Source organism: Mixophyes fleayi, chromosome 4 (assembly GCF_038048845.1).
Source record: "Mixophyes fleayi isolate aMixFle1 chromosome 4, aMixFle1.hap1, whole genome shotgun sequence".
In the NCBI taxonomy this organism is placed as follows: domain Eukaryota; kingdom Metazoa; phylum Chordata; class Amphibia; order Anura; family Limnodynastidae; genus Mixophyes; species Mixophyes fleayi.
This window is the reverse complement of record NC_134405.1, coordinates 205,594,699-205,619,063: the sequence shown is the minus strand read 5'-3', so window position 1 is coordinate 205,619,063 and position 24,365 is coordinate 205,594,699. Positions and strand designations below refer to the sequence as shown.

General features: G+C 40.5%; 1 long non-coding RNA gene across 2 annotated transcripts in view; it reads left to right on the top strand.

Annotated features, from left to right (window-relative positions):
• The window catches only part of LOC142152491 (uncharacterized), a 46,432-nt gene extending 22,769 nt beyond the window's left edge, over positions 1–23,663 (top strand). For both annotated transcript variants that reach the window (XR_012691345.1, XR_012691344.1), the window contains 3 exons: positions 19,659–19,730; positions 20,279–20,335; positions 21,985–23,663. This is a non-coding gene — a long non-coding RNA (uncharacterized LOC142152491). The remainder of the gene's footprint in view (positions 1–19,658; positions 19,731–20,278; positions 20,336–21,984) is intronic.
• The last annotated feature ends 702 nt before the right edge of the window (positions 23,664–24,365 follow it).

The following is a 24,365-nucleotide window of genomic DNA, read 5'->3' as shown; positions in this document are numbered from 1 at the left end:
CATGATCATAGGTTTAATTCATATCTAATGTCTTTCTTTTCAAATGTCACAAATCTTCACAGATGTAAACAGCTACTTGTGAGCAAGCCTTCGGATCAAGTCGACACATGACAACCAATAGCATCTCCTCCAAATGCTACTGCCAAAGAAAACTTCACCTTTCTAATAGTCACATTGATGATGAGTCAACAACACAGCAGCACACCAATGTGAAAAGTTATGGCATCTGGTCAGGTTTAAAAGAAATTCCCAAAAGTATTAACACCTCTACCGTGTCTCAATCGGATACACTTTGTCTTAGTAGAATGGTGGAGGATTACTTTAATGATAAACTAGAACTTAGCATCCTCAGACAGTCTCTTTGAATTTTTGGAGGGTAAAAAGAAAATTTGGAGCCCCTTGTACAAACTAGCTATGGTGTACTTAAGCTGCCCACCCTCACGTGTGTACTAGGAAAGAGTGTTTAGCGCAGTTGGGAACATTGTGAATGATTGTTGGCGCAGACTACTTCCCAAAAATGTAGAAAAACCGGTGTTCATCAAAATGAACTACAAATTGTATGAGGAATACCATTCTTGCCGCCAATTACCAAAAGAATGTGTAGATTCCACTGGGAATGAATTAATATTGTGTGATGATGATGATGATCATGACATCAGTGATGAGGATGATAATGAAGGTGATGACATTGTCAACTGTTAGCCAAATGTCCATTAGTAATTTGTTAAAAAATAAATAAATCACAATCTATTCTGTCCAGTTCATCAATCAACAACCGAAATGTTCTCTTCTGTAGGAGTCCAAACAAATCAAGCACTTCAGCCACAAAAATGGCAGCCCCTGTCACTGAAGTGCTTGGTTTATAAAACTATGTGCATGTCCTTTTTAACATTCAGTACCAAGGACAATTTCATCTTGCACTATTTTACATATTGGCCGTGGTCTATCAGCTTTGTAACAGTAAAAATGCTATGCGTTCGACAGCTAAACATTCATTTATTCGACATTCATAAAGTCAACAAAATTGCCGACAATTCAGGTGTCAAAAATATTATTAGGTCGCCAATTCACATGGTGGACAGTATGATTGGGTGGACAATTCAAATGTCAACAGTATTATTATAGGGTTAAGGAAAGGCTAGGGATATGGTTGAGGACAAGGTTAGGGATAGGGGCAGGGTAAGTGGGAGGGAGAGGGCTAAGGATAGTATTAGGGACAGGGATAGGTTTAGGGACAAGGTCATGGACAGGAACAGGATTAGGGACAGGGATAAAGAAAGGGATAAGGACATGGATAGGGACAGGGCTAGGGATAGAGGCAGGTTTAGGTTTAGGGACAGGAAAAGGGTAGGGATTATAATGTCTACATTTGAATTGTCAACCTAATAGATACTGTCTACATTTCAGTTGTCGTCCTAATAATACTAACAATGTCATTATATTGTCGACTTTACAACCCTGTCTATTAGGGTTCCCATCAATCATATTATATCAGTTCTGTAACTGTAGCACATATGTATGTATCACACCCGGGTGGGTGGCCCCAAGGACAATGCCATCTTGCACCATTTAACACTGTGCCCTTATTCTCTCATCTGTTAAATAATGTCTACTGATACCGATGCTATCCGTCTAATGAGCTCTGGTACTGATGCTGCTGTGCCTATCCAGTGTATTTGCTGCTGACCCTCTCCAATGTATTGATACTGTCCCTCTCCAATGAATTTGCTGCTGACCCTCTCCAATGTTTTGCTGCTGACCCTCTCCAATGTGTCAAACATGTTACTTGCTGTATATTCTTTTTTCAAATAAAAAATGTAATTGATGTAGACATCTTTGATGAGGGTGATGCTGAGGGTGATGATAACATTTTGATGTGTAATCATTAAGGAAGATGACCACTGTTATCCAAAGCTGTGTCTAGTTTTGTGAATTAGTGCAAAATAAGGTTTCAATTTCCATAGCCAGATTATTAAAAGGCGATAAATGGGCTTTTGCACTAGCTCAGACTTGGCAGAGATCGAGTCTCATTCCATATGTATATAGGACTCATTTTGCACTCTCCAATTGCATTTCAATGGAGATATTTGGTGAAAAGTGATGTCTGTGCAATGTGTTTGTTCCACTGCTTTGTCACTAATTTTAGCCATCCCGATTGCTGCAGACCTTGGTCAAAATTGGTGAAAATTTGGACAGTTGTGAAGGGATCATTAGAAAATAGACTGTAAATGACTGTAAATAAATGTTAATGATATAAATAGTAATATAGGAGCAAAAAACAGCTCAAGCTCACATAATTTTACCTATTTTTCATAATTTCTGATTAAATCTAGATCCAAAACCGAAACCTTTCATGATTTCGGGTCAAAGCCTATAACAAAACCAAAACACAGAGTCATTTTAGACCAAAACCACAGTCAAATCGAAAACAGGGGGGGGGGGGGTTCTTGGGCTTCATCGCACATCTCTATTACTAACAATAGGTTTATTACAGATATGTGTCTCTTGATAAAATGCATTGCTTTAACTTATTATAGGTAATGTGAGGTTCTTTTGAAGGTTAGAGGGTTGCACCATGCAAAGTTTTTCAGGTTGCCCTTCACTAATCTAGACAATTATATCTGGTTGGTTGCCATTGGTTTCTGAATAGTTGAACTTTGTAAGCAATAATATCTTATATGTTTGTATGCAGAGTTCTGGATTGTGCTTTGCCAGTGTGTTTACTAGGCTAATAAAGTACCGGTTCATGGCAACCAATCAGATTCTAGCTTTCATTTATTTAGTGCATTCTACAAAATGACTGCTAGAATCTGATTGGTTGCCATAGGCAACATCTCCACTTTTTCAAACCCGCAGTTTAGTAAATATAGCCCCCAGTGTCCAGCTGAATGTATAAAGCAGAGCGATAGCAAGCAACTTTGCACCATACGATATACTATATAAAAATATTTATTTTTCTTTTCTTGATCCAGTACGTTGTTTTTATTTGGGTTTTAGTTACAGATGCAACATAACAACATTTTCATAATGTGCAAATAGCATTACATAACATACATACCCTACGATAGTCTGCTCCCCTGTTCCGCCTCTAAAGTCGTAGGCTGTTGTAATGTCATTTGCATTCAGACATTAATTGCATGCAACTGCGTGCAGTTGTGCAGAGCTGTTTCACACAAGATACGCTACGCAACGTACGTCTGAACATGAATCAGTCCCTATGGGCCTATGGTTCTCAAGTTTAACGGAAACATTTTTGGGGGGCCACACATACTGCAATAATGATTAATTAAACAACATTGCCTGTGACCTCAGAGCGTTTTTTGTCTAATTTAGGGTCTATAATGTCCAGGGCCTGCTCAACCACTAGGCTGACCAGGCTGCAGCCTGGGGCGCTGGGTCCTGGGGGGCGCGGCGCTGTGGGTATTTTTTTTTTTTTTCTTCTTCATTCATTTTTTGTTTCGGGGGGGGGAGGGGGGGGTCGCCGCGGGGGGGGGTGGAGGGCTCGACGATCAAAAGCATTGGTGGTCAGTGGTTAGCAACACACAGCCAATCGCCAGGGTGCCTGTTGCTGTGCAGCAGACAGGAAGCAGGACGTCTTCACTTCCTATCTGCTGATCTGAGGAGAGGAGCGACGCTGGCACAACTACAGGTAAGTGAAGGGGGGAACTGCCCTGCATATCTATAGGGAGGGGGGGAACTGCCCTGAATATCTATAGAGGGGGGGGGGGGACTGGCCATAATGGAGTGTTTTGTTTTAACTAAAGGGCCTAATCATTCAGGGTTTGCATTATAATACATTTTTGCATTTTCAAAACTGGACGCCAACTTTCCAGAAGCCAGCGAGAGGATAACAAAGTTGCAAGAGAGAAGAGCAAGAACAGGTAAAAGACAATGGCACAATCTGTCTAAATTTGAATGCTGGAGAATACACCTGAACATTCATATTCAGGAGTGTTCCTATACACCTATATATTCGGAGGGGGGGGGGCACTGCGGCCGTATTAGCCTAGGGTGGCCAGAACCCTTAATCAGGCCCTGATAATGTCCATAGAAGTCTACCAACGGTCCTACAAAGCTAAGCATTATCTGCCTGGCACCAGCTATTTTGTAATATTAAGAATTTCAAATGTTGATGAAGAGGTTGCAGGGAGGACTTTTTCCCTGTAGGGAAAATAAACCCTATTGATCTATTACAGCTATTTCAGAGAGCAAAAAAATGCGTTGAAAGCAGTGGACACTAATTACAACTGTGAATGAAATTAACATAATGCCCTGTACATCATTTGTATTCAGGGACCAGCAAAAAAAGCATAGGCTATAAATATGTACATATATAAATTGTTGTGGAATTGCTGTTGACATTTGCATTCAATCATTTGCAGGTGACTTTATCACTAACTACTAAATCATTTCAGAATTAATGTGATAAACGTTAGTGCTTTCTAAGCAAGAGATAATAATAATAAAAATATATTCACAAGAGGATATTAAATCACTGTTTCCGCATTTTCTTTTTATATCTGTTGGTTGGGATTATCCTGACTTTAAAGTATCAGCTTGTAGTTCACCTGTCATTTTTAGGTAGACTAATATTTCCTTTCCTCATTTTCATGCTATATATACAGAATATGAAAGAGACATAGGGGCTGATGCGGAGTGAGTACTAATTAGGGATGTGCACCGGCGACTTTTGGTGTCTTGTGTTTTGGATTCGGATTTTCGTGATGTTTTGGGTTCGGATTTGTTTCGCAAAACACCTGCCGAAAGGTTTTGGTTCGGATTTAAGGTTTTGGATTCGGATTTTTTTTGAAAAAAGCATAAATAGTTCAAAAATCAAGTTTTTGGGCTTATTTTCACTCCTACGCTATTATTAACCTCAATAACATTCAATAACAATCATTTCCACTAATTTACAGTGTATTCTGAACACCTCACAATATAGTTATTAGTCCAAAACGTTGCAACGAGGTATCTTTCTGGACTGCATAGTGGAGTGGGTCACCACAATACAATAAGAAAACCATCAACTGGTCTGAATCGCACCGAATAATGTACCTGGACTGTGTAGAGGAGTGGTCACCACAATATATATAATAAGAAAACCATCAACTGGTATGAATCGCACCAAAAAATGTACCTGGACTGCGTAGAGGAGTGGTCACTCACCACAATATAAATTACAAACCCTGAACTTGTATGATTCGCACCAATAAATGTATCTGGACTGCGTAGTGGAGTGGTCACCACAATATAATAAGAAAACCATCAACTGGTCTGAATCGCACCGAATAATGTACCTGGACTGCGTAGAGGAGTGGTCACCACAATATATATAATAAGAAAACCATCAACTGGTATGAATCGCACCAAAAAATGTACCTGGACTGCGTAGAGGAGTGGTCACTCACCACAATATAAATTAAAAACCCTGAACTTGTATGATTCGCACCAATAAATGTATCTGGACTGCGTAGAGGAGTGGGTCACCACAATATAATAAGAAAACCATCAACTGGTCTGAATCGCACCGAATAATGTACCTGGACTGCGTAGAGGAGTGGTCACCACAATATATATAATAAGAAAACCATCAACTGGTATGAATCGCACCAAAAAATCTACCTGGACTGCGTAGAGTAGTGGTCACTCACCACAATATAAATTAAAAACCCTGAACTTATATGATTCGCACCAAAAAATGTATCTGGACTGCGTAGAGGAGTGGGTCACCACAATATAATAAGAAAACCATCAACTGGGCTGAATCGCACCGAATAATGTACCTGGACTGCGTAGAGGAGTGGTCACCACAATATATTTAATAAGAAAACCATCAACTGGTATGAATCGCACCAAAAAATGTACCTGGACTGCGTAGAGGAGTGGTCACTCACCACAATATAAATTAAAAACCCTGAACTTGTATGATTCGCACCAATAAATGTATCTGGACTGCGTAGAGGAGTGGTCACCACAATATAATTAATAAAAAACCCTCCACGGCTCTGAATTTCCCCAAAAAAAATTCTGGACTGTGTAGTGGGGTGGCCCCGGTACTAAATTTGATACCGGGGCCACAATATAATAAATAGTTACACCCTCAACTGGTCAGAATTCCACCAAACAAGTATCTGGACTGCGTAGTGGGGTGGCCCCGGTACTAAATTTGATACCGGGGCCACAATATAATAAATAGTTACACCCTCAACTGGTCAGAATTCCACCAAACAAGTATCTGGACTGCGTAGTGGGGTGGCCCCGGTACTAAATTTGATACCGGGGCCACAATACCTCCTCCAAGTTCCAAGTGTAGTGTTTATAACATATTAACACTACACTAATTCTAGCACGTCAAACCCTCTTGTTTTACATAATGACAGGGCATTTAACTTTTGATTAAATTTTTTTAATTTGTTGACATTTTCTTTTACTTTTTGAACATGGCAAATGACTGTTGAATGGTCACATAATGCCAAAAAAATAGTTGCAAGATGGAATTGTCCTTGGGCCCTCCCACCCACCCTTATGTTGTTGAAATAGGACATGCACACTTTAACAAACCAATTATTTCAGCGACAGGGCCTACCAAACAACTGTGGCTGAAATGATTGGTTTGTTTGGGCCCCCACACAAAAAAAACAATTCATCTCTCCCTGTACAAACTAAACAGGCTCTACTGAGGAAAGATGTGGTCCTCATCCTCAACCTCTGATTCCTCTCCCCCTACAGTGTGTACTTCCTCCTCCTCACACATTATCAATTCGTCCCCGCTGGACTCCACAACCACAGGTCCCTCTGTACTATCTGGAGGGCAGTGCTGTACTTCATTGAGGAATTGATTATTCATTTTTATAAACATCATTTTTTCAATGTTGTGAGGAAGCAACCTCCTTTGCCGCTCACTGAAAAGGTTCCCCACTGCATTAAAAACTCTTTCCGAGTACACACTGGAGGGGGGACAACTCAGCTAAAATAGAGCCAGTTTGTACAGGGGCTTCCAAACTGCCTTTTGGAGTTCTACCACGTCACTACCTCTAGTTAATTTAGATTGCAAGGCTTGTAAATACTTTGAAAAATAAAAAAGCAGGCTGCACAGACTGTGGAGCTAGAAAGTGAAATTAAATTTTTTGTAGGGGGGGAGGAGCAGGGCTTAGATCCTTGGGTGAAGCTGGACCACTAGTCATAAACAGGGCCTAAGCCGTTCCTTGCCACTACGTGTCGTAAATGGCATATTGCCAACTTTACGTTTCTCCTCAGATGATTTTAAGTTTCTCTCTTTGCTGTTTTTTGAGAACTTGGGCTTTTTGGATTTTACATGCCCTGTACTAGGAGATTGGGCATCGGGCTTGCCAGACGACGTTGATGGCGTTTCATCGTTTATGTCATGACTAGTGGCAGCAGCTTCAGCATTAGGAGGAAGTGGGTCTTGATCTTTCCCTACTTTATACTCCAAATTTTGGTTTTCCATTATATGTAGCACAAGAGAGCGTACCCCTAAGCCACACACACTCGGCAAAGCCTTTAAAAATTATATGCGGCACAGGAGAGTACCACTGGACTTATACTGCTGAATCAGTGAACTTTGTAATAGCAGTACCACTGGACTTATACTGCTGAATCAGTGAACTTTGTAATATATCAGTACCACTGGACTTATACACTGCTGAATCAGTGAACTTTGTAATAGCAGTACCACTGGACTTATACTGCTGAATCAGTGAACTTTGTAATATATCAGTACCACTGGACTTATACACTGCTGAATCAGTGAACTTTGTAATAGCAGTACCACTGGACTTATATTGCTGAATCAGTGAACTTTGTAATAGCAGTACCACTGGACTTATACACTGCTGAATCAGTGAACTTTGTAATAGCAGTACCACTGGACTTATATTGCTGAATCAGTGAACTTTGTAATAGCAGTACCACTGGACTTATACTGCTGAATCAGTGAACTTGGTAATATTGCAGTACCAATGGGCTTATACTGCAGGATTGGTTTTGCAACTTTTGTTGTAATTAATTGTTTTAAAAAAAAAAAAATTAAATTTTTTTTTGAAAATGGGGAATAATGGGGAAATAACTATGCCCTTAGAAGGACAGAGCACAGGACAGAGCACCACTGGACTGATACTGCAGAACACAGCACAGCACAGCACAGCACAGAACTAAACAGCACAGCACGAGATCTACCAGGACAGAGGACCACCTAACACACCCTCCCTCTACCCTGATCAATGCCCGAGTGAAAATGGCGGCGACTAGCGGGGAATTTATAGGTTCCGAGTATCGCGAGATCTGACAGCGGGATTATGACTCCGAGCCTCGGTTTCAAGTTTTCATTTGGCGCCAATACCCGGATCTGTCTCGGATCCGACTCGGATCGGCAAGGTTCGGGTGGGCTCGGATTCAGGAAATCCGAGTGCGCTCATCTCTAGTACTAATTGATCAGCACTTGTCCAGATATGTAGCCATAGACATATGTGCCTATGCAGATTTGTGAGATTCTGTCTCTTGCGCCTGCAGGATGGGGGTGGGAAGGGGCTTTTTCATGTAGGCCGAGCACAGTAGCGGAGTGTTCGTGCAATTGCAAACAGATGTAGACAAGAACAGGGGCGGATCTAGAAAAGTATCCTACCCGGGGCGATTTAGGGGGGGGTGATTTAGGCCCCGCCCCCTTTTTGACTTCAATGCTGCCGGCGGCTGCACAATATGTGCAGGTCTGCTCGGCAGTGACAATGTGCTGTCCGGCTGCTCTGATTGTGTTTTAAACACAATCAGAGCAGCCGGGCAGCACCGATCGCCCCCCCCCCCCCCTGTTTCCGCCACTGGACAAGAACACGGGTCCATATGCTCCTGTCCAAGCCGTATTATTTGCGGGCGGTCAAAGGCAGGTGTAAATTGAGGATGATGATAATGATGGTCGCCAGCAATTACAAACAGATTTTGATTGGCTTTTTGTGAATGCATCACTGATGCTGATAGGTGGTTTCATCTTTGCATATGTTATGCCTTTGTGTGCATGTTTAAGTAATTTTTTTTATTTTCACGTTTGTGAGAAGTGGTGTCTTTAGAGAGGTTTATTGCTAATATCAAATAACTATTTTGCAAACAATGGTTATAAACCTGAGCATAAGTATGTGTGACGTTTGCCTAGCGGAAATCGGGAGCATAAGCTACTGGTGCAGACCTGCATCTTACAATTGGTGCAGCTTTGCATATGCTCTCCTTTACGTCTGTTTATAGTAGGCACAATTTGTACCTGCGATTTGGGGCACAATTGCAGCCAATTATGCATCAGCCCTGAAGTGCAGAACCATGCTTTCCCCTTTTAACAAATGTTTTCTCTTTAATTCTTATAAATATTAATGCTCATTCATGATGACACTGGAAAGAACATATAATATATTGTTTTTGAGGACAGCTATAGGTAAGCTAATGATTGCTATTCTTTTTAATGCATATCAGGCCCAGATAATACATTTTGCCACATTCCTCCCAAAATTTCACATGACAAATTGTACAAACGACTGCAGTTCAATTGCCCCATTCCTTAAAGGCAAACAACTAAGCTATCAATTACCTAATTCTTCTATCGCCTACTTATCAGGAAGAAACCTTTTCACAGTTATGCTATATGTGTCTTGTTATATCTGCTGTCTCTTCTCTCTCCCTGTTCTCCTTGGGAAACCTTTATAATCTACAGTAGAGTATACATCAGGGGTCGGCAACGCCCGGGCGTGCTAGACATGGCACACAGCACAGTGTCATCGTGCACGCTGCCCAGGGCTGCTTGTAAAACTGAAGATGGAAGAAATGGATCTGCGCATGCACAGCAGATCTCCCAAGTTCCGTTGCGGATCTGAAGACACGTGTGCTGACAGGATGAATTGCACACCTGCTGTCTTCATGTATTTGAAAGCGAACTGGGGGCCAATGTTATCTGGCTTAATGTGAACTGGGGGCAATGCTGTGTGGCTTAATGTGAACTGGGGGCAATGCTGTGTGGCTTAATGTGGCCTGGGCCAGGGATGAACACTATTGGGAAAAGTACAGATATCTAAAAAGACCTGTAAAAACATACCCTTTGAAAATGTATCCCAAATAATCAAATCCAGGCATAAAAATATGATGATCATACTGGAACTAGATCAAATCCTGAGCAGAAGATCCCTCTCAAATACCTTATTTGCTGTACACTAGGATTCCAGTAGTCATTGTATAGTATAGCCATATAACTTTATATAATTGTTCTACAAGATAAATAACAGGTGGAATTTTCTAGGATATTAGGATTGTATTTTAGTTACTTTCTCACTGATCATTTAGCATGGAAAAGTTTGGCCTTTCTCAGTCACTTATGATACTGTAAGATAAAAGTTAATTCAACTAAAACCGATGATCTGGGGAAAGGTCTGTTTAGGAATGTTTCCTCAATATAGTGGGCAAACCAGGAGTTCTCCTGTTTATTGCTTACACGTTACTCAATGCCATAAACATTGCAGTATATTAGTGATATACATCACTTAATATTTATCTGTACTAAATAGTGTTAAAAAGCATCTACATTTAATGTAAAACTATCAAATTCCCTTAAGCTTCGGGGACCCTGAACCATTCATTTGCATTCTCCATACCGCCACTCCTATATTTCCATTGCAACTACTGAGTACAATGTAGTAAAAAGCTTCTCATGCACAAACGTGAAACATTATAAACACGATAAAAAACAGTCCTGGGGTAAATGTATCATACCCCGGTTTTTTCAACTCGCCGGGAATCGGCAAGTTGACAGCTAAAATTTAAAGCGGCGCTGGCTTGTAAAAAAAAACGGGGTATGATACATTTACCCTCTGGTGTCCTGTCACTCTCATGATAATTTTAAGCCATAAATATAGCTAAACCATGCAGCATTTTAGGAAAAATTCTGTTTTTTTTTTTATTTAATGAAAGGGGTATAGGAGGTTTTACATGGACTGAAAGGTTGGACTGGGATGCTTACACTTTTTTTTGACACTGAGCACACCTATGTATGCTTCTTGGTTTGCTCTCGGAGGACCATCTAGATGTAGTGGTGCTAAACCAAGACATTTTGTGTTGTGTACCAGTACAATTCATGATGAGGATCTAGAACAACACAATAAACATAATGGGCCTGATTCATTAAGGATCTTAACTTAAGAAACTTCTTCTTTAAGTATCCTGGACAAAACCATGTTACAATGCAAGGGGTGCAAATTAGTGTTCTGTTTTGCACATAAGTTAAATACTGGCTGTTTTTTCATGTAGCACACAAATACTTGATAGCGTATTTGTGCACTGAAATTTAAAGTTGATATTTATGCGTTACATGAAAAAACAGTCAGTATTTAACTTATGTGCTAAACAGAATACTAATTTGCACCCCTTGCATTGTAACATGGTTTTGTCCAGGAGACTCAAATAAGAAGTTTCTTAAGTTAAGATCCTTAATGAATCAGGTCCAAAATAATTTGTGGGACACTGTTTGATGTTGTGATACCATGAAATTTGTACAAATAAAGTTTTAAACAAAATATATTCTCCTTGTGGCCTTAGCCAATTACTATGCGAATGGAGTCTATCTCTTCACTAGCAACAGTGAAAGCATTGAGGCACTGAGGCATGTGAATGTGAAGGGAATTATATGCATCTCAGTGACATGAATAATACATCCTTGCCTAATTTTCATTCCTCGCTTCTGGGGGATCTGGAAGTGGGTTATGCACTGCAGTGATATGTGCTTGATGACAATTACATGTCATCATAGCTTGTCCTGTCCCCCTTCTAGGAGAAATAGCTGAACTAGCAGGAGTTGGGGAGGTCTCCCCAAAATTCAGGAGGCTCCCAGACATTCTGCAGGAGTAGGAAAATATCCACTTATTCCAATGTCAGACTAGGATTGGCAGTTGTGTCAATAATACAGGGAGGTGCTGGGTTTGCAGCCACTAAGGAACCTGGAGGTGAAAGGGTTCTGACAAAAGAGGATTGTCAGTCGGGATGTTGAAATCACTCAATATAATTGTGGGGATGTCAGCAGATAATCCTGCATATCTGTGTGTATCTAGCAAAAAGAAAACATAGATATTAGTTCATATTTTGATGAAAACATTTAAGCCTGCTTCCCAGCGTCAAGGGCACCTCATTTTATGCAGGTCCTACACTGACCTTTATGTTTTAAACACTATTAGTAGCTGTCCATCAGGCCTATTTAAGGCACTTTTATGTGTGGCTTACAAGCCAGCCCTTGCTAGATGCAAGCCCCTGTACCTGAGAGTTGAGTGCATCTGATTTTAACTGCATTTTATTGGTGTTTAAAGCATATAGGTCAGTGTAGGACCTGCATATAATGAGGTGCCCTTAACGCTGGGATGCAGGCTTAAATGTTTTCATCAAAATATGAACTAATACCTCATGTTTTAATTTTGCTAGTTACACCCATATATGCAGTGTTAAGGATAAGTGCTGACGACAACTGTCTTTTTGTTTTGTATAGTCATATGGACATTTATATTCCTATGCAGCTGGAACCATATATAATGTAGTGTATACTGACCGCAAGTTTATTGCCATGCAGCTGGTACCATATATAATATGAGATATACAGAGCATGGGCGTATTTCTTCTCTGGTTTTATGTCAGAAGATAATAACTGAGCTAACCAGGCAGAGAAATGTTCACGACAATTTTAGGGTGATCCAGAGACCAATAGATTATAGCAGCACACAGAGAGATGGGGTTGAATCTCTAGACTTCAAAAGATGGAATCGTGAGTGATGGAACAGTTGGTAGAATTGTGAATGTGCAGTGTGGGAAAAGTAGTATTCCAACCCTACCTACTTGTCTACTTCCAGGAATGTAGGTGTCTATGAATGTCATGATCTTAAGCTGTTCCCTCTGGTGCAGGTATTAGTGCAATATGATGCTCTGTCCTATTCCCTCAGCAGCTGCAATCGGAAGGAGCCTTCCGATTGTCTTCCTGCACCTTATAATTAGAGATGAGCGGGCTCGGATATCTGAAATCCGAGCCCACCCGAACGTTGCCGATCCGAGCCGGATCCGAGACAGATCCGGGTATTCCCGCCAATTGCAAATCTGAAACCGAGGCTCTGAGTCATAATCCCGCTGTCGGATCTCGCGATACTCGTATTCTATAGATTCCCTGCTAGCCGCCGCCATCTTCACTCGGGCATTAATCAGGGTAGAGGCAGGTTGTGTTAGGTGGTCCTCTGTCCTGCTATATCTCGTGCTGTGCTGTGCTGTGCTGTTCAGTTCTGTGCTGTGCTGTGCTGTGCTGTGCTGTGTTCTGCTCAGTCCAGTGGTGCTGTGTCCTGTGCTCTGTCCTTCTGAGTTCAGTGGTGCTGCTGGGTCCTGTGCTGTGTCCTGTTCAGTCCAGTGGTGCTGTGTCCTGTGCTCTGTCCTTCTAAGGGCATTGTTATTTCCCCATTATTCCCAAGTTATAAAAAATTTTTTAAAAAAATTAAAAAAAAAAAATTATAAAAAAAAGAAATTTAAAAAAAAATATCCAAAAACAATCCTGCAGTATAAGTCCATTGGTACTGCAATATTACAAAGTTCACAGATTCTGCAGTATAAGTCCATTGGTACTGCTATATTACAAAGTTCACTGATTCTGTAGTATAAGTCCAGTGGTACTGCAATATTACAAATTTCACTGATTCTGCAGTATAAGTCCAGTGGTACTGCAATATTACAAAGTTCACTGATTCTGCAGTATAAGTCCATTGGTACTGCTATATTACAAAGTTCACTGATTCAGCAGTATAAGTCCATTGGTACTGCTATATTACAAAGTTCACTGATTCTGCAGTATAAGTCCAGTGCTACTGCAATATTACAAAGTTCACTGATTCTGCAGTATAAGTCCAGTGGTACTGCTATATTACAAAGTTCACTGATTCTGCAGTATAAGTCCATTGGTACTGCTATATTACAAAGTTCACTGATTCTGCAGTATAAGTCCATTGGTACTGCTATATTACAAAGTTCACTGATTCAGCAGTATAAGTCCAGTGGTACTGCAATATTACAAAGTTCACTGATTCAGCAGTATAAGTCCAGTGGTACTGCAATATTACAAATTTCACTGATTCTGCAGTATAAGTCCAGTGGTACTGCAATATTACAAAGTTCACTGATTCTGCAGTATAAGTCCATTGGTACTGCTATATTACAAAGTTCACTGATTCAGCAGTATAAGTCCAGTGGTACTGCTATATTACAAAGTTCACTGATTCTGCAGTATAAGTCCATTGGTACTGCTATATTACAAAGTTCACTGATTCAGCAGTATAAGTCCATTGGTACTGCTATATTACAAAGTTCACTGATTCTGCAGTATAAGTCCAGTGCTACTGCAATATTACAAAGTTCACTGATTCTGCAGTATAAGTCCATTGGTACTGCTATATTACAAAGTTCACTGATTCTGCAGTATAAGTCCATTGGTACTGCTATATTACAAAGTTCACTGATTCTGCAGTATAAGTCCATTGGTACTGCTATATTACAAAGTTCACTGATTCAGCAGTATAAGTCCAGTGGTACTGCAATATTACAAAGTTCACTGATTCAGCAGTATAAGTCCAGTGGTACTGCTATATTACAAAGTTCACTGATTCAGCAGTATAAGTCCAGTGGTACTGCGATATTACAAAGTTCACTGATTCAGCAGTATAAGTCCAGTGGTACTGCTATATTACAAAGTCCACTAATTCAGCAGTATAAGTCCAGTGGTACTCTCCTGTGCCGCATATAATTTTTAAAGGCTTTGCCGAGTGTGTGTGGCTTAGGGGTACGCTCTCTTGTGCTACATATAATGGAAAACAAAAAGTTGGAGGATAAAGTAGGGAAAGATCAAGACCCACTTCCTCCTAATGCTGAAGCTGCTGCCACTAGTCATGACATAGACGATGAAATGCCATCAACGTCGTCTGGCAAGCCCGATGCCCAATCTCCTAGTACAGGGCATGTAAAATCCAAAAAGCCCAAGTTCTCAAAAAGTAGCAAAAAGAGAAACTTAAAATCATCTGAGGAGAAACGTAAAGTTGGCAATATGCCATTTACGACACGTAGTGGCAAGGAACGGCTTAGGCCCTGGCCCGTGTTCATGACTAGTGGTCCAGCTTCAACCAAGGATCTAAGCCCTCCTCCCCCCCCCCCTACAAAAAATTTAAGAGAGTTATGCTGTCAGCAACAACAACAAAACAGCAAAGAACTCTGCCTTCTAAACAGATGACATCACAAATCCCCAAGGCGAGTCCAAGGGTGTTGGTGGTTGTGAAGCCTGACCTTCCCATCACTGTACGGGAAGAGGTGACTCCATCCAGCATTTGCAGCACACCCTCTGCATATGTTGGAAGGATCACCCACAGTGTAGATCCAGATTTGGATAATCAAGGTGTCAATGTTGTACACCGGGAGGAGGCTATTGATGTAGCTGGCGCTGTGGAGGAACTTGATGATGAGGATGGTGATGTGGTTATTGTAAATGAGGCACCAGGGGGGGAAACAGCTGATGTCCATGGGATGAAAAAGCCCATCGTCATGCCTGGTCAGAAGACCAAAAAATGCACCTCTTCGGTCTGGAGTTAATTTTATCCAAATCCGGACAACCAATGTATGGCCATATGTAGCTTATGTAAAGCTCAAATAAGCAGGGGTAAGGATCTTGCCCACCTAGGGACATCCTCCCTTATACGTCACCTGAATAACCTTCATAGTTCAGTGGTTAGTTCAGGAACTGGGCCTAGGACCGTCATCAGTACAGGGACACCTATATCCCTTTGTCCTGTTGGATACACACCACCAACACCCTCCTCGTCAACTTCCCCCACGATCTCCATCAGATTTAGTACTGCAGGCCATGTCACCAGCCAGACTGAGTCCTCTTCTATACGGGATTCATCCGAGGAATCCTGCAGCGGTACGCTTACTACTGCCACTGCTGCTGTTGCTGCTGTTAGTCGGTCATCTTCCCAGAGGGGAAGTCGTAAGACCGCTACGCCTTTCAAAAAACAATTGACCGTCCAACAGTCGTTTGCCATGACCACAAAATACGATAGTAGTCACCCTATTGACAATTTTTTTGTTAACAAAGTCAACAAATAACACTTCGACCCTGTCTGTCTTTCACATACTTGATGGGATCTCAATGATGAATGCTCTGTACCATGGTCGTCTAAAACAAGAGGTATTGACGTGCTTGAACTACTGTAGTGTTTATAACTTATAAACACTACCCTTAAAAGCTTGAGCCTTTAAATGAAAAAGTCACTCTTCATTGCACGAATATTTGCAACAGGGACAATTTTTTGGTTAACAAAGTCAACAAATAACAATTCGACGCTGTCTGTCTTTCACATACTTGATGGGATCTCAATGATGAATGCTCTGTACCATGGTCGTCTAAAACAAGAGTTATTGATGTGCTATAACTACTGTAGTTTTTATAAATTATAAACACTACACTTGAAAGTTGGAGGAGGTATTGTGGCCCCGGTACCAAATTGGGTACCGGGGCCACTCCACTATGCAGTCCAGATAGAGGCGTATCAGATATTAAACAACGTTGACTGTTGCTGCCAAATCATAAATTAATGAAAATGACCTGTCATCGTCAAAAACAAGAGGTATTGACATGCTCGAACTACACCCTGTATATGCTGCAGAGGATGTAGGAGCAGGCAGCTGTGCAGTGGAATTCAGACCATTTGAAGGCGGAGGTATTGTGGCCCCGGTACCAAATTGTGTACCGGGACCACTGCACTATGCAGTCCAGAAAGCTACCTCGGTGAAACGTTTTGGACTAAAAACAATATTGTGAGGTGTGAGGTGTGAGGTGTTCAGAATAGACTGGGAATTAGTGGAAATGATTGTTATTGAATGTTATTGAGATTAATAATAGCGTAGGAGTGAAAATAAACCAAAAAAACTTGTTTTTAACACTTTTTATGTTTTTTTCAAAATAAATCCGAATCCAAAACCTTAAATCCGAACCAAAATCTTTCGTCAGGTGTTTTGCGAAACAAATCCGAACCCAAAACCTCAAACAAATCCGAATCCAAAACACAAAACACGAGACACCAAAAGTGGCCGGTGCACATCCCTACTTATAATGCAGATGGCCCTATCTTCCTTGCCTCTGTGTTCCTGAACCTGCATTCTTGTCTCTTTGAGCCTGGAAACTGACCACTGCTTGCAATGACCATTGCCTCGACTTGCACCCTGCCTGGCTGCTCTTCTGGCTGGTCTCTGAGTTGGCTCATACCACTTTTCTAGACCTTGGCTTGGTACCATACTGTTTACTGAACACCTATTGCTACCTTTATTAAATTGAATATGCGAATGATTCCTGATCTATTTATCTGTTTTGCTATTGTGGCAGTTGTTGTCTTGGGGATATATTTACTAAACTGTGGTTTTGAAAAAGTGGAGATGTTGCCTATAGCAACCAATCATATTTGAGTTGTCATTTTGTAGAAAGTACTAAGGAAAATGTTAACTAGAATCTTTTTCAAACCCACAGTTTAGTAAATATACCCCTTGGTCTCCAATATATTATCTCTGGGGTGGCACATGCTTTTATTGATCTCATTTCCCATGGTATTTTCAGCATTATGCTGACCAGGTTAGGGCTAGTTTCACATTATGTCAATTGGATCCCATACTAGTCCACATGCATTTGCAGTAGCTAATCTAGGCTGTTCATTCATTGTCATCCTCATCAGCACATGTCTTTACAGCAGACCATTTAGATAGATACAGTCCCAAAGAAGCACATCTGGAGATGTGGGTAAAATTAACTAAGCCAGGTCCCTTATACCACTTTCTCACATTGCAGTCCCGGCAATATCCTGGGTATATGAACCTGGGATATTGCCATGTGATTGAGCCCCGACAAATTTCAGGGTCAACCGGGTTCGGTGGGAGCCGGGTTTAATTAGGTTTTGGTGACACCCGGGTTGAAAAACCTGGGTTTCACTGTTCAGCCTGAAGGCTACCCGGGGTCGGACCCGGGAATAACCCTGCAAAAGTCCCGGGTTCAATTCCCGGGTCATTTGACTCGGTTAGATGCAGGGGACACCGTTCACACTTGGGTCGAGACTGAGTGAACATTAATGAACTTGCACATGCATGTGCACCTGCCTCTCTATGTGTAAGTTGCAAGTTACTTAAAACTCTAAATACAGCCACATTGTCTGCATATGCACAGTTTAGCAAAGCAGATATTTACAAGCCACAGTTGGACTTACAGGCAGCTCTAATCAGGCCCATAGTGTGCAACTTAAAAGATTTTAAAAAAAAAACAGAATTTTTAAGATTATGTCGCTTTTACTTCGACATGCCCCATTTGCACCACACACACCATTCTAAATACTATCATAATAAGTAGCTCATGACCTGTTGTTATGCTGCCCAAGCGCCACCAAGACATACACCCAGGGCCGGTGCTAGGGTCCACGGCGCCCTAAGCATTTTTAAAAAAGCGGCGCCCCCCCCCCCGAAAAACTCGCCGCCCTCCTCCCTCCTCCCTCCTCCCTCCTCTCCTTACCTTGTCTCACCACCGCCGCCTCTCTGCTCCGTCTCCTCCCCTCCACTCACTGACACTAGTAAGTGGAGGGGAGGAGACGGAGCAGAGAGGCGGCGGTGGTGACAAAATAGCCTCTTCCCCCCTCCCCGTGCATCTGATGCTGTGCGGCGGCCGTGACAGGTATGGTCAACGGTCGCCGCACAGTTTTAAAGTCTATTATTATTCTGTGGCGCCCTCCAGGCGCCCTCCAGAGCGCCGGGTCTGCATACACCTGCTAACAATGTGCATCTGCGGATGTGTCCACCTCTATTTAATTGCAGTTATGAGAACTTGCTGTTACTGTACTCAGTTTGCGCTTGCATGCCCCTTCTCTCCCCCATTCTGACTTTCTAAATTTAAGGAGTCATAAGTGTAAGATGAATAAAAGGACTTAAACACAACTTTACATGAGGCTTAGATAGTTTTACATTAATAAAATTGTATTCAACAACATCATTTGAATTCAACGTGTTTTGCCATTACAATACTTTTTGTTTTATTTTGGCAAATAGTGCTTGATCTCCCTTTGAAAAAAAAACAAACTACACAGTTGTAATAGTTCAGCTCAATAATGTTTTAGAACAGATTAACAAAGGATGTTTGCTAGTTACATTTGTGAAAACTAGACAGAAAAAATTAATTTCAATGGGAAAGTACATTTTAACAGGAACACTCCATTATTATCTGGGAAGCTGCTGGAGGGATCTAGGACTCTGAGTCCAAATAAATGAGACACAGAAATCCAGGGAGAGTTGGCAGGTTTTCTTTATGGGTGATTGCTGACTGACTGCTGGAAGGGACCATGGATCATTTGGTATAAACATCACCCAGGCTATGAAGTGTATTTAGCAAACAGGATAAAAACAGTACTAAGTCTCTATAAAAATTGTTTTAAGAATTATATATATATATATATATATATATATATATATATATATATATATATATATATATATATATATTCTGCAAGTTCCTTATCTATGTAGCCGAGATTTTAGACAAAGTTATGCAATTTCCTTCCTATAACATTTAATTTTCTGTGCAGGCTTCATCTCCGCAGAAACATGCTGTGAAGGGACGTTCAAAATCCACAGAAGAGATACAGCAAGCAAAAAAGGTGAATTTACCATTTTAAATATAGAAGACAGGCACGAAAAACTCAAAAGGCATGGAGTAACACTCAGTGATGGCCACATTAGTGCACTGCCCAACATCCTAGGGCAAGCAATTGTGTCACAAATGGTACTCACTGTATCCACCCAGAAAATGTTCCGATCAGCCCTGACTATGCCCTCATTGCCAAAGATCACACCTAAAACATTTGAGTCCTGCCCTTTTGGGACCCAAAAATCAGGTCTGTCCTTTAGAATTCGAGATTGTTAGGGGATATGCATTATGTAGGCAATGTACAATCTGTTGGAAAAAATGCTGACTCCTGTAGGGATCAACTATCCTCTTATTACTTATTTAGAATTTTATCGACTTTAGCTATCGTTAAGCTTAATTCAATTTAATACAGTTCAACATCAATTGTGAAAGAAATTCTTATAAAGCAGGACAAGAAAGGGTGACAGGGCTCCTTCAAAACTTCAGTACAACATGTCTGATCTAAGGGAAGTTAAATAATTTCCTGTGCTTTACTGATTCTATTATGTTCATTCTTAGGCGTTCCATACAACACAGAAGTCTCTGCCAAGTACAGGGGAAGAAAGTAATGTGCAGGTAAGAAGAAGAATTTACAAGCATATTGCTGTGCTTACTGTAAGCGATGATCCTAGGTCTGAATCAGACCTAGAATCAGAGGGCCTGATTCAGGGATTAACGCAAGCGTATGCGCAACTTGAATTTGACAAAGTTTCACATGTATATGCATTTTTACGCCGTCATTCAGAAAGAGGAGTCCAGGTCTGAATGATGCGTCCGCATGAGAACAGACACACACCTCGGAAACTTACGTTTAACTTGCAAACATGTACAAAAACCTTTTATTTTATATATTATAAACGCAATTGCTATGACGTATCATTTAAACTTGAGTAACCTAGGTAATACTGTAGGAGCAACTTCCTGACATATAAAAAAAAAAAGAGTTTTACTATGTTTGCTACAACACGCTCGGCAAATCCTAATCTATGGGCGAAGGTCTACTAAAGCCTCAATAAGCTTGTGCAAATCATTCGTATAAACCTCTAATTACAAGTGGTTTGCTAGTTCGAATGTTCATCATCAGGACCCCTACATGCACCTGCCCTTGACCACCCGTAAATAATAAAACACTTTTTCAGCTATATCTGTGACAACATCTCAGTCTCAGTACATGTGCAATTGTTCGAACATGCCCATATTATACATTGCCTACACTACGACAACCCTTCCCTCCCCCATTACATCTTTTCAAGTGTAAGGAGATGTTAAGTGTCAAAAAGTCCCAGGTCTTAGCCACCGTTGCGTATGTTTACTTTTTGAGCATGCAGGGATACGCTACGGGCGTAACGTCTCACTCTGAATCAGGCCCAGGGTCACTACAGTTTCTTTACAAATATGTAAGAGTGTAGCAAAAATTAGATTTTGTGATGTTACATGCCTATTTTTACATGAATGCTCCCCTCTTCATGGATTGGATCCCACGACTGCAGCCAGCATCTGCTGGATTTTATATGTTTGCATTTTATGCTTAGAACAGATGGATGGATTGGGGTGTTTCTTGCTGAATGCGGGCTAAGAACTTTACTGCGCCTATTTCTGTACCCATATGGGTCTTAAATGCTATTTAAGGGTTGGAGAAGGCACATTTAGGGGAGAGGGGTGTTGACTGTTTAGGAGGTGGTCACAGAAATTTTTGCTCCCCTATAAAGGACTTCATTTTGTCCTGAGTTGTTGGAAACCAGGCATTGGCCTTTACTTACAATTAAATACTTTCCACACCTTATTTATTTATTAGCTGTTATTTATGTAGCAATACATTACTAGGGCCACTAATTTTAAAGCTGTTCCACACTAATGCTGATTATTACAAACTTCTACCAGACTAGTGGCAATTGATATCATGTTAGCCTATTGTTGGCTGATTACCGAGTTATGTCCATGGTCTGAATGCTGGCGGCCAATCAGTATTCAGAGAAAGAAGTAAAGTAAGCGCTATTATCCTATAATATGCTGACATCTGTGCAGGATTGAGAGAGAAAGGCTACCAGTCGCCAGATACTGTTCCTTGGTCTCCACGGCAACATGGTGCCTGGGATTTGTAGAGGCCTACTTCAAAGTTACTTTGTTTTCCTCTTCTGATGACGGAATTGAATAGAATTGCATAATACTCATTTTAATCTTTTGTTTTATTGTATCTTGTGGTTCTGCATGCTGTATTTCTGTAGGATTCTGGGGAAGCTACAGATGAAAATTCTCCAAAGGGGAGAACAAGTGAAGGTCAAACACAGAATTGATGTGAAGAAATGTGTGTCAGGAAATTAGCAATGGGACTTCCCAACTTCTTATCACAGAGTCTGTGTGATTCCTGCTGTATCTTCATGTATGCTTGTGTGTCTTTTGTAGACATAGGTGTGTGTATGTTTCTGTAAATGTACTTGTTTTCATGTTTGTATACTTCTGATAACCAAAAGACTATATCTACCATACATGTTCTATTGAGGTGTCTTCATGTTAACTCTGGATTCCTAAAACCCATCCATCTATCCTACATCAATAACTTTTGATCGAGTATTTTCTTTTAACCTCACAGCACATACATACTTAGAATTATTTTATTGTGTGTATATTATTAAACATCCTGTTTTTCTGCTCTATAATATGTAAGCATTACAGAGAACGCATTAAATCTAATACAGTATCTATTTTATGTACTTTCTAAAACTGTAATGTAAAAGATTACTTAGTATGAAATATGATTCACTTTAACAAAACTCCTGCTGTATAAATAATTGTTATCTGGAACACAATGTCAGTACTGTGAACCATAGCTGTTGTGTCAAAATGCACATATATTTATAGAGGTTCTAAAGAAAACTACAAGTACCTTTTCCATTAAATTAATTTATTGTACAGGCATGTAACCAGATAGTATCTAGGTGTGGTTGGAAAGTGTCCAGTATAATACTCAGGGGGTGATTTTCACTCCAGAAGCTCCGCATCATCATCCATTACATCTTTGCATTTGGGAACAGATTAAACATTTCAAAGTTTAAAATAAAACAGAGCAAACTCATTTCCACCTGATCCAGACTTCAGTCAAAGCCCTAGCACTTGTCACCAAAATCTTAATTACTCTCACTTATTATCCAACATTCTTGTCTTTCAGACCTCCTTAGTAATGAAGGGGAGTAACCCACTTAAGATCATAATGTAGGCAAGAAATACAAGCAGAGTTTTATAAAAACAAGTAATAAATATATCTGACAAGGTAAACCCCATTCTACCAGCCACTGTTTGCTGGTCACTGTGACCTCTATACTACTCTAGGGTTACATTTACATATACTGCACATGTGTTGTATGGGTTTAGCATTTACATTTTGCTGCAAGCTTAGACTGGTCATTTAATGTACCCCAGTACACAGTGGTAGATACCAAGCTACAGGGGACCCCTTTAGCATTTTCATCACAAGAAAAACATGAGATAAAGTGTCTTTATATTCTCCTCATGCCTCGTATCCAATACCAAGATATGTTTATTATGTATGTCATTTTGTATTTGAAATATAATATATGCATAATTAAATTACTTGCTCATACAGAAGTCTAAAACTGTTGTATAATATACCTGTATCTGTAGAGCGGTGTTATGGGACCAGAGCCTTTACTGACCTGACAATCATTAGCTGTCAGCATTCCATTTCCTATCCTACAGTGATCTCCATCGGCCAATGATAGTTCAGGTTGTTCATGCACCCAAGTTTACTACTTTGTACACTGCTCACATACACTCTATAAACAGTCTGTCTGTCTGTCTGTTACTCTCAGGCTGTACTTTGTGAAAACCCTGCCATTGCAACTGCTTTCACATCAATTTTCTTGAGTAAACTCTTGGAACACTTCTACTTCCGCTCCTCAATTCCATTTTTGCAGACTCTCCGTACAATTTTAATGACATGTAACAATGCTCCAATCAATGTGGGTTGCTCTGGGGAATACAAATGGAGTTCTTCTTAATGTAGTATACAGTCTTTATAAACTGTTTTTCATAACTAAGACTGTAAGTATATTCACCAGAGAAGTGTTTGGCATCACAAAAGATGAACATTCATTTTGAACCTTTTACAACTCCGTCCGGAGTAAGACGCTATAGTCTAATGTTCTGCCAGAGATTGTGTTTTCTGTCAGAGGTTTAATCCCAGAGCAGCGTTGTGCATTATAATGTTACAAGAAATCAAACTCGGTTGAGTGTTTTCCACTGCATAAATAAACAAGCTATTGTGTTTCCTTCCAACAGTTGATACTATTGTCAAGAGGACTGGAACATTTATTTTACTGGAGAATTATTAATGCTAATTTGAAATGTCTTGTGGTATTAGACAAGTAAAATACTTCAGCCTGTAGCGTAGATCAGTGCAGCTGTACACTTTTCCTATACACACAGAAGACACATAGGTAGAATTGCAGCCTATCAGATAATTCACAAAGGTGACAAAATTGTTGAATATGAATTTACATTGATTTGAAGTTGCACTTTAGCAGTTACAGTGTTACTCATTTAGAACTATTTGAATAGCTCCATCTGCTTATGTGCTAATCAAACCTTG